The sequence below is a fragment of the Sapajus apella genome, unplaced genomic scaffold (genome assembly GCF_009761245.1).
Source record: "Sapajus apella isolate SASKATOON/1434 unplaced genomic scaffold, GSC_monkey_1.0 scaffold126, whole genome shotgun sequence".
Classification (NCBI taxonomy): domain Eukaryota; kingdom Metazoa; phylum Chordata; class Mammalia; order Primates; family Cebidae; genus Sapajus; species Sapajus apella.
Window position 1 is genome coordinate 39,655 of NW_022437066.1, and position 10,610 is coordinate 50,264.

Consider the following 10,610-nt stretch of genomic DNA (forward strand, 5'->3'; position numbering starts at 1 on the left):
GAGAGGTGTGGCACGCTGCCAGGCAGTACTATCTGATGTGAAAACTATATAGAAACAAAACTATCAATGCCCTCTTGCTATCAGAATGTCCCAATGCTTTCCCCTCTCCCTAGGGGAAAAAAATTCTTTTTTAACCTCATATAAAGCAAAATTATGTGATTTCCTTGCCATCTCTCATAACAGAGAATCTAGTCATAGGTGAGTTATGCCATCATAATACAGACTATTTTCAAACTCATCCCTCAAAGGAAGCGGATCAGTGAGGAGCATGGGTATTTACCTATAGCATTCACTGCCTGGTCTTATTTCCAACTGAAAGTACATATGGAAGACTTTGTGATTCCAGTATTATGAAGTACAACCTCTTGAACTTGTTCCCTTCCAAGGAACAGAGAGTCTATCTGAACCCACTCCGTAAACGAAGATGCTCCAGTTTGTGCTGTGTGGTAATTCGTGGTGTCATTTTCCTCAATCCTTTCCATTATGTGGCAAATATCTACACGGATCATGTTTTCTAAATATGTAAAGCACATGTTATCAAATCTTATAATAAAAATAAAACAGTAGAAAAACAAAAGGACAAAGTATAACTTAAATGACTACATTCAATTACCATAGAACTTTAATTTTTTAACTAGTCAAAAATATATCCACTGTATTATTTCAACTATATGACTCTTCTGAAAAAGTAAAACTATGAAGATAGAAAAGATGAGTGTTTGGAGTTGCTAGGAAGAAAGGGAGAGATGAATAGGCATAGTATTGGGAATTTTTAGGGCAGTGAAACTGTTCTATCATATTAAAATAATAGATACATGTAATTATACATTTGTCCAAATTCACAGAATGTGCAGTATTAAGAATAAAGCCTTATGTCAACTATGAACTTTGAATGATTATAATGTGTCAATGCAGGTTCAGCAGTTGTAACAAATGTACCACTTTGGTGGAAAATACTAATAATGGGAAGGGCCATGCATGTGTGGGAGGCATGGAAAATAATGAGAAATCTCTTCATCTTCCTCTCAGTTTTGCTGTGAAACTAAAACTGCTCTAAGAAATAAAGTTATTAATCTAAAAAAGATACTCATTGTCTATGCATCCCAGGATTTCCAGAACAAAAACTAAAATGAAAAATAAAAGATATTCACTGAACCTGTTATGATGACATATTTAAGCAAGACATGGTGACCCCCAAAATTGGAGATCATTGAAGACAAAAGTAATAGCATGTAGGCATTATTTCTCAAATTGAAGTAAACAAAATATGTAAAACAAATTAATTGCATGCTCAGGAAAGAAAATATTGATAAAATGATTATTTTATTTCACAATTCTAAACAGGGATTTAGCACAATATGAAAACTAGATTATTCATGTAATGAAAACAAAATAATTTTTATTCCAATTTTAACTCAGAAATTATTAGGCTTATTTTATTTAACAATTCTACTGAAAGGCTAAAGAGATAAGGAGGACAGATTGTAATTCCCTAATACAGATATGGTAACTACAAAAAAAAAAAAACCTGTTAGTCACCAAAATACAAAAAAAGTAACCGGCATTGCAACTAAGGATGGATCATACAAAAGAAACTGGTACCAAGTTAACTTATCTTATAATTTGCTATAAAATGAAATTTTAAAACAACACCAAAAATTAAGTTGGGTCTAAAACGTTTGTGAAGAAAAGATTTCATATAGCAGGCAAAAGACATCCTTAGAAAGGACGACATGGAAGGCTGGCCCCTTGGCGGGTGTTTAGGAAATTAAAATTGAGAGGGTTCCCACCATTCCTTGAGAAGAATGCCTCATTGTGTCTCAAGTGTGTATTAAACAATGTGGTTACTCTGAACAGATGCTTTCCTTCTGGGAGTCTGGAATTTGGGTACATGCGAGGGAGAGTAACCTCCATTTAAGAAACTTGGGTAATGAGTCTCTAATGAGATTCTGGTACTAGTAGACATCACTGCACATCTTGTCAAAATGTGAGGCTGGGAGAATTAAGCAGATCCTGGGAATGCCACAGGATAAAGCTCCTGGAAACTTATACCTGGTTTCCTCCGGACTTGACCACATGAACCTTTTCCCTCTAATTTCACCTGTATCCTTTCATTGTAATAAATTAAAGATCTGAGTATGATTATTTTCTGAGTCCTGTGAGACCTTCTACTGAATCACCAATCCTAGGGGTTGGTCTGGAAGCCCTTGACACAAATGTATCATATAGATTTTTATTAAGTTGGTAATAATATATGTGAATGTCATCAGATGGTTATTTCACAGAATGTTTCCCTAATCTGTTTTTCTTTTATTTTCTTTTTTCTCCTTGATATTTCGCTTGGAGATTCTGGTATTTCTGTATCTAATTGAATAAAGCCATAAAAGAAATAAATAAAACAATTATTTCAGAAAATAATGTGAAATAAGCAGCAATCCTAGTTTAACCAGAATTAAAAAAAAAAAAAAGAGAATCTTGATGATTGACAGTATGTTCTACAATATGAATGTTCCTTAAAACAAACAAAAAAATAAAATAAAAGGTAGTCAATTTTCTGCAATTCAATTGGGGCTTAATTTCTTTTTATGACAATTGTGCATGCCAGGTGCTGTAGATCACACTAGTAAAATCCTAGCATTTTGGGAGGCTGAAGCAGAAGGATTACTTGAGCTCAGAAGTTCCAGGCCAGCCTGGGCAATATAGTGAGACCTCATCTAAAAAATACACACATACATACATACATACATACGTACATACATACATATGTTAAAAAGAAAAATAGCTAAGCATGGTTGTGTATGCCTGTAGTCCCAGCTACTTGGGAGGCTGAGGTGAAAGGATCATTTAAGGCCAGGAAGCAGAAGTTGCAGGGAGCCAAGACTGCACCACTACACTCAAGTTCTAGCAACAGAGGGAGACACTGTCTCAAAAAGAAACAGATAAACAAACAAATCAATTGATAAATAATTATGTATCCAGCTAGATGTAATCACACATGACTATGGTCCCAGCTACTCAGGAGAATGAGGTAGGAGGACTGATTAAGCCCAGAAGCAAGGCTACTACAGTGAGCTGTAATTGTACCACTGAACAGACACTGTATTCTAGCCTGGGCAACATACAGAGACCCCATTTCTTATAATAATAATAATAATTAAGTAAGTAAGTAACTTGTATAACTGGAGGACTCATCAGTCAAGTAACCTTCTTACCTGGAAAAAAAACATATGACCACTGAGTAAAGTACAACAGTCTTCTACTGATCATAGAGCTCCTTTTACTTGCTTCTAATCTTTTTATTTCTTATAAAACAAGAAACATGGTTCACTCATTAAAGGCAGTTCATCACAGAACAAGTCAAAAAGTCAAAAGAACTGCATCCAAACTGTAGGATGTGTTATCCGCTGCTCCCTGCAAATAGTGGATTTGGTCATAAAGAATCAGCAGGACTTTTAACTTATTAGTGTGTACATATGCATGTGCAAGAGCACATGTATGTGTGTGTATATGTGCACGTGCACGTGTGTGTGTGTAAACAATGACAGATAAAACCATTTTGCTTATGTAACAATATGTAACATAACTTGTACTTCTCAGGAAGGAATTGTTTTTCTGTCTTCTGCACTCAGTAGGTATCTCCAAAACATAATCTCCAATTTGTATGGGTGCACGCTGGTTCAATTTTACAGTTCTTATTGTCATTTACTTACAGTAAGACAAAGGGATTGTTGAGTTCCCAGTTCTAGTTACTTTCTTAGTGACAAAAATTAATACATGACACAGTTCACTCAAACAGCAAGGGTTCGAACTGCAGAGGTTTACTTATATGCAGATTTTCTTCTGCCTCTGAAATCCATAGATGAAGACCTTTGTGAGGGTCCACTTGTTTTATGAAAAGTCAATATGTCTTCTGATGATTTTCTAACAGCTTCATTTCTCTAGCTTACTTTGTTGTAAGAACACAGTATATAATAATGCAGCACAAATAAAATAGGTTTTAATGGACAGTTTATGTTATCAGGAAGGTTTCCAGTCAATGGTGGGTTACTAGTAGCTAAGATAGGGAAATTAAAAGTTATACTCAGATTTCAACTGCACAAAGATTAGAGTCCCTAACCCCCACATTATTCATTGGTCAGCTATAATTATTTATTTACTAAATGCAAACAATTTATTATAAAAATAAAATGGAAGATCCTTGTGTATAATAAGTTCAATTTTTCATAATGTCACTATAGAGAAAACATACAATATACTAACAATCTTTTTTCTTATTTATGCAAAAAATATTATATAGAATTTTAGGGATTGTAATTAAGTAAATGATTTTTTTTCAAACAATACTGTTTCAGATTATAAATTAGATACAACTAACTTCTTAAATAACTCTGAATTCCAAACTAAAGAAGTTAAATTTTGAAAATTAATTTACATACATGTATATACATACATATATATTTGCAATTTACACATATTTTTTAACTGGTCTCTTTCCATTAAAGCTACCTTAATCTTACATCTGACTTTCTCTTTTATCAAGAGTAGGACCAAGATAAGTGAGAAATTTAGTATCAGAAATCTCACTTGCCTTGAAGTAGCTTCTTTTTACTTTCCAAAATTTGGTGTCAAATTCTATGTATAAAAAAGTTATAAATAAAATTGCTATTTTAATACTAAAATAAAAAATACTTACCAAACATATTAAATTCTTAAATCATTTCAGCAATATCAACACTAATACCAGAACTTTAGTTCCTGTCCCATACACTTCAAAATTTTAAGCTTTACAAGTTTATTAATCTTTTAATTAAAGAAAAAAAGTGAAGTACTCATAAATGGAAGGAGCACAGCTCAGTATATTAACTATAGTTAGCTGGACATCATGCAAAGTATCCCGCACTCAGAACAAGTCCTTGCTCTGTAACCAATAGGTATTTGTGTTCAGACAAGTTGCTCCTCTTAGGCTCCATGGTTTCTTCTAAAAAATAAGGATTTTGCTAACTTACTTCACTAGGTTGTTAGGAAGATGTAATGAGATTACATGCTTAAATGTTCAGAGAAATAGTAAAGCAATGGAATTATTTATTCTTAAACTTTATTGCTGAAACTATTTTAGAGTCCCAAATGAAGCTTGATGTGTGTTTTTCCATAGGTTCTAATATTCAAATGTTACAGTTTTCATAAAATGTTAAGTGCTAATTTTGTTTATTAGTTGTATTTATTGTGGCTTGTATTTCAGGGCATTTTTGCTAATTCAAAACTTGTAACTAAATTTATATATAAATATCCAATTAAAATAGATAACATAATTGTCCCCTATTACTGAGCTCATCAATCACGGCAAGAGCAGAAAATTAACAGATGTCAAAACCTGGCTTGGACAACCACCACTCCTTCTCTACCTCCTCAAACTCCGAGCCAGCACATCTGTGCCAGGATGCTGGATCTCCATGGTCCGCTCCAAATACCAGACAAGAAAAAAACCCTGCCTTTTTTTTTTTTTTTTTCAGGTTTATGAAGGAATTGCAAGTTGACATTTTCCCATTTCCAAGACATGTACTAACAATATATTTGCATGTAACATCCCATATGTTACTCAGCTATGTTCTCCTTTCATAGGTCACTGTACATCAATAGTTTTATAGTGATAATCACAATTTCAATATCAGGCATCTCCTGTTGCGGTTTGACTCACACTGCTTCCTTGGAGCTGGTCAACAAATAGTCAAATGACCTTCTGGGGCAATGCAAAATATGGAATGCTTTATGAATCTGTATGCCATCCTTAGGCAGCAGCCACGCTTATGCTTATCTGCTCTCTATTGATCCAATATTAAAGTATGTGCTGCTGAAACAGGGACAAAGCCCTGTTTTATACATGGATACTCATGAGTCATAGATGAAGCTTAGCTCTGTTCAATCCAACTCACCTACCTGAGATTCAGAGAATTTTATTTACTGCCTTCCTGTGAGGTGGAACTTTAAAATATATTTAAAACTTGAGGTAGATATGCAAGTGGCCTGGGAGATCTTTATTATTGTAGAAATGGATTACTTGAAGGGCCAACTGCAAGTTGGTTCCCAGTGCTCTGTGGAAAGGTAACATAGAACCTTCTGCTATCTAAGCAAAGCTGCTGCACAAGATATAAAAAAGCCTCAAGATACAAATCTGATAGCAAAAGGGAAAGGGAAATCTAATCTCTTCCTGCAACATTTGAACATCTCTGACTGGTGGGAACAATCTCAACTAAAATTTGTTAGAGAAAACAGCAATAGGGGTCTCAAAAGATAACTTACCATGAAGGTCTGGGCTAAGTCTACCTAAGATGTGGGCTCCAAATAATGTTTTTAGTATAGGGAAGCATCAATTTGCTTACATTTGTTTGGGTAAAGCTAGGAGGCCTGGCTCCCAGAGAAGGGTGCTAGGAACAATGGCTGAGCATAAGTACATAAACTAATAAACACTGTAGCTTTGAAGTCTATGTATGATTCACCATGAAAACTTCGGGGTCTGAATCAGTAAATGCATCCTAGTGGCCAAGGTCAATCATTATCAGATTGCAGGACCAGTTACAATGGCATCAATACAGCAAGTGAATCCATGGAAACAGAATTAGAATGGCCATTTTTCCGCCTTCTGACTTGTAAAGAAAGATTGCCTTCCTTGGACTTAGAAAACATCTTAGTTTCGGGCCGGGCGCGGTGGCTCACGCCTGTAATCCCAGCACTTTGGGAGGCCGAGGCAGGTGGATCACGAGGTCAAGAGATCGAGACCATCCTGGTCAACATGGTGAAACCCCGTCTCTACTAAAAATACAAAAATTAGCTGGGCATGGTGGCGCGTGCCTGTAATCCCAGCTACTCAGGAGGTTGAGGCAGGAGAATTGCCTGAACCCAGGAGGCGGAGGCTGCGGTGAGCCGAGATCGCGCCACGGCACTCCAGCCTGGGTAAAGAGAGCGAAACTCCGCCTCAGAGAAAAAAAAAAAAAAAAAAAAAAAAGCATCTTAGTTTCTCAGAAAATTCAAAGGAGGAAGACACAGGAGATAGCCCCAGGGACAATACAAGATTTTCTGTTAAACTGAACATTTCAAGACCCAATAACTCATTAGAAAAGTCAGGTCAGGCATGCTGGCTAGCACTTTCAGAGGCTGAGCAGGAGGATTACTTATGTTCAGGAGTTCAAGACCAGCCTAGGCAACATAGTGAGACCTTGCCTCTACAAAATAGAAAAAGAAAGAAACGAAGAAAACAGAAGTCAAAGATGTGGCTCTATTTTCATCTGATGCATGGGGATTACACTTAGAATAAAATAAACCACATTGAGATCCCTAGGCATAAAGGTCTTAAAAGTCCTGAAAGAATCTTGCATTCTATTTCTAACTAATCCAGCCTTCTGCTTGATTTCTAGCTAAAAAGAGGACTAGCTCTTGCTATTTCAAATGACCTGAACCAAACTATGAACTCTCACCTAATGTATAAGATTCAATGGTTGCAACTATTTTAAACATCAATTTAGTATTAACTGGCCTTTTAATACAAACACTTACCTTGTCAAACCACAATAAATAGCATAATCTCCTGCATCTCATACACACATATCTTGAGTAAAGACATTAATATTTTGCTGAAGAAAAATACTGACGATACCTGATGAGCCATAATGTACAGGAAGCATGAGGGCTGTTCTAAAATAACAAAGAAATAACTCCATTCAAGAACTTTAATAAAGTCATTACTAAATAGCTAGTTTGATACACTTTATCAATTTAATCTTCTGCCTGTCAATGTAGACATAATAACCATTTACATGTACTAGCTTGTGTCTATAAGCATCTTGGGTGCTCAAGTGTTCATCTTTGTAAATTATCACCAAGGCTAAAAGGAAGGGACAACAAGGAATTCTCTTGTTCCACTGGGGTATGACATAATACAAGTTGCTAACTTACAGTCCCTTGATGGCCGAGAAACTGTGCTGAGGTCATTTATCTAAAGCAGGCAAAGATTTAAATGAAGATTTTCCCATTGCTTTCCTAGTCTGATATATTGTAATTCATATCAGCTAGCAGTCAGATAAGAGCCATCTACAGCCTGAAAACAATAAATAATAACAATAATGATAATACTAGTAGTCATAAACTAAAAGTCCACAATTCAAAAATTAATAAAATACAAAAATCTTTAGCTAACATAAGATTACAAGACCAAAAACATCAGGTTACAAATAACAATATTGTAAGAGAAAACGTATCCTACTATATGTTCTTTATGTTGCTTAGTCCAGATATTTGCTTCTCTACTTGATAATTTGTGTTGATATTTGTCACTATATGCCAGTAATTATGTTAATCTTATAAATATTTCTGACTTGAGTGACTCCACTCTAGAACACTCAGGTTTTTATTTTAAACAAAAACTACTGTACTGTCTCAGCCTATCAACAGCACATACATTTGCTTGGTTTTTCACTAAAAATTCCACCATTTGCTGTCTCTTGCAAATTATAGCAAACAAAAGTGGTGTGTTTCCGTTCTATGAAACAGCAAAAACAATAATTCACAAAATTACAAATCTCTAAAATGAACTAAAAATCTTCTCTAAGATGTTTGAACTTCAACATACAATATAGGAAGGGAGTAAATGAAAACCAGTCCCTTCCTTCTCACTCCTCTGTGCTTTCTGATGTCCTGCTCTCTGCCTTGCAAACAGCCCTCCACTGCCTCCCCACATACCTGTGGTCATCACCGAAACTCCCTTCAAACATACCAGTCCCAGAATCCTTGCTTTGATCACGGCACTTGGTATGGTATATTGTAATCGCTTCATTGCTTCCCACTGAAACCAAGAGCTTGAGGGTAAGGCGTGTATCTTTTACCTCTATAGTCCCCCAAACTTAAAACACAGTAGCAAACACTTTTAAGTTTTTTACATAAATTAATGATCTAAATTATCTCTAGAGCAGTGTTTCTTAAACTATATTCCAAAGAATATTTGCTTACTGTATGCCGAGAAAGACTCCATGACAATCTTATATGAGAAGTATTACAAAACTGTATTTTATATCCAATAGTCAAGAAATCTCTTGAACTTTACCTAATACCCATCTGACAATACTTTTTGTGGCAAATATTAACATTTAAGGAATTAAGAGTCTCAGAGATACAGTTTCCAGAGCTTCCCGATATAGTTGGAGGCTTCTTCTGGGTGGTACAAACTTGCCTGATTCGCTTCTATCAATGATGTTAGGATCCCAGATGCCAATATCAGGCACTCCTGCTCCAAATAGGTCACTAAGGAAATGAGCTCTGAATCAAGGCTGATTGGCTTAGAATGCACATATTTTCCATATTATTAAATAGTCCATGGGTTTCTTTTAATACAAGAGAACAGATTTTTATCTTAACTGTTATAAAGCTCAGTATGTTCTGTGTAAGAGAGAGAGGGTTAAAAAATTTAAAAATAAGTATTAAAAAAAACAAAGCTCAGTAAGAAATTCTATTCTCAATTGTAATGATAATGCTGAAACCCTAATGCAACCCTACTTTTTAAATCCATTTTTATTGGTTTCCATTTAAATGGCTATTTAATTATTTTTTATTTTAGGCTAAATATAAAGCACATACAAATATAATGGCTTATCAATAAAAGTTCTCATACTGATCCATATGGTTATTTCTAGCATAGTGAAAGTCAGTAAGTCACTTGCATTTTTAAGGAAAATTGCTGAGGAGAAAGATATAACGTCTGCAATATTCATAAACTATCCAACTATAATCACGAATAACCTAAAAAAACCTTCTAGGCATTCGTATGGGAAGATGATTGTTTGTGGTATTAAGAAAAAGAGTTTTAAACTAAATTCTAAAATTCAACCCCATAACTGAGGGATTTATACAATCTATAGACTATATATTATAAACAAATACGCATTGACTTAAAAGCCTTGAAATCTTTATCAAAATATACTACAACATAAAAGTTGTAAACTCAAATACCTACAAGGACAAAGGAAGGTTATCCGAGCAAGGAAAGTACTGATGTGGGCACAGTAGCAAACTGGAGAATATATGCTTTTTACAAAAGAGCATCCTGTGCACAGCAGGCCAACAGTGGTAGAAACTCAGGGGACACCATATTTGAATTTTTAAGACAAGTCTGAAGTCCAGATTTCTGCATAAGTCTTCTAAATTTTGCCTGTTGACTCAATTTATAGAGGCAAACAAGTCTGTGCACATTTAGAATATAGCCCTTTTGTTTTTATATTTGCTATGAATCTGTAACTAAATGGTTGTGTATAATCCAAGTATGTGCATGTAAAATATTTTCTTTCTCTAGTATCATGTTTTACCAAAAAAAATCAGGCCCTCATATACAATAAAAATTGCTATTAAGACTCAAAATACCCACTTCAAGAATTTTTCCAACATGCATTCATTTATAATCTATTTGTATATAATTTTCCCAGATTGTTAGCCAAATAGTTTATATGACTGCCAAAACTAAATTATTAAAATAATTTCTATGGAAATTCTTCTAATCAAAAGAATTTTGACATATCAAATTTATATCAACTTCACAGATTTCAGTGTGTAAAGCTGGCATCCTGGTTATG

The 10,610-nt window shown here is 34.7% G+C and overlaps 1 non-coding gene across 1 annotated transcript; it reads right to left on the reverse strand.

Annotated features, from left to right (window-relative positions):
* Positions 1-5,748: 5,748 nt before the first annotated feature.
* On the reverse strand, positions 5,749-5,857 carry LOC116539244. The gene has a single exon (XR_004263961.1). It is a non-coding gene; the product is annotated as a U6 spliceosomal RNA (small nuclear RNA).
* Positions 5,858-10,610: the final 4,753 nt, after the last annotated feature.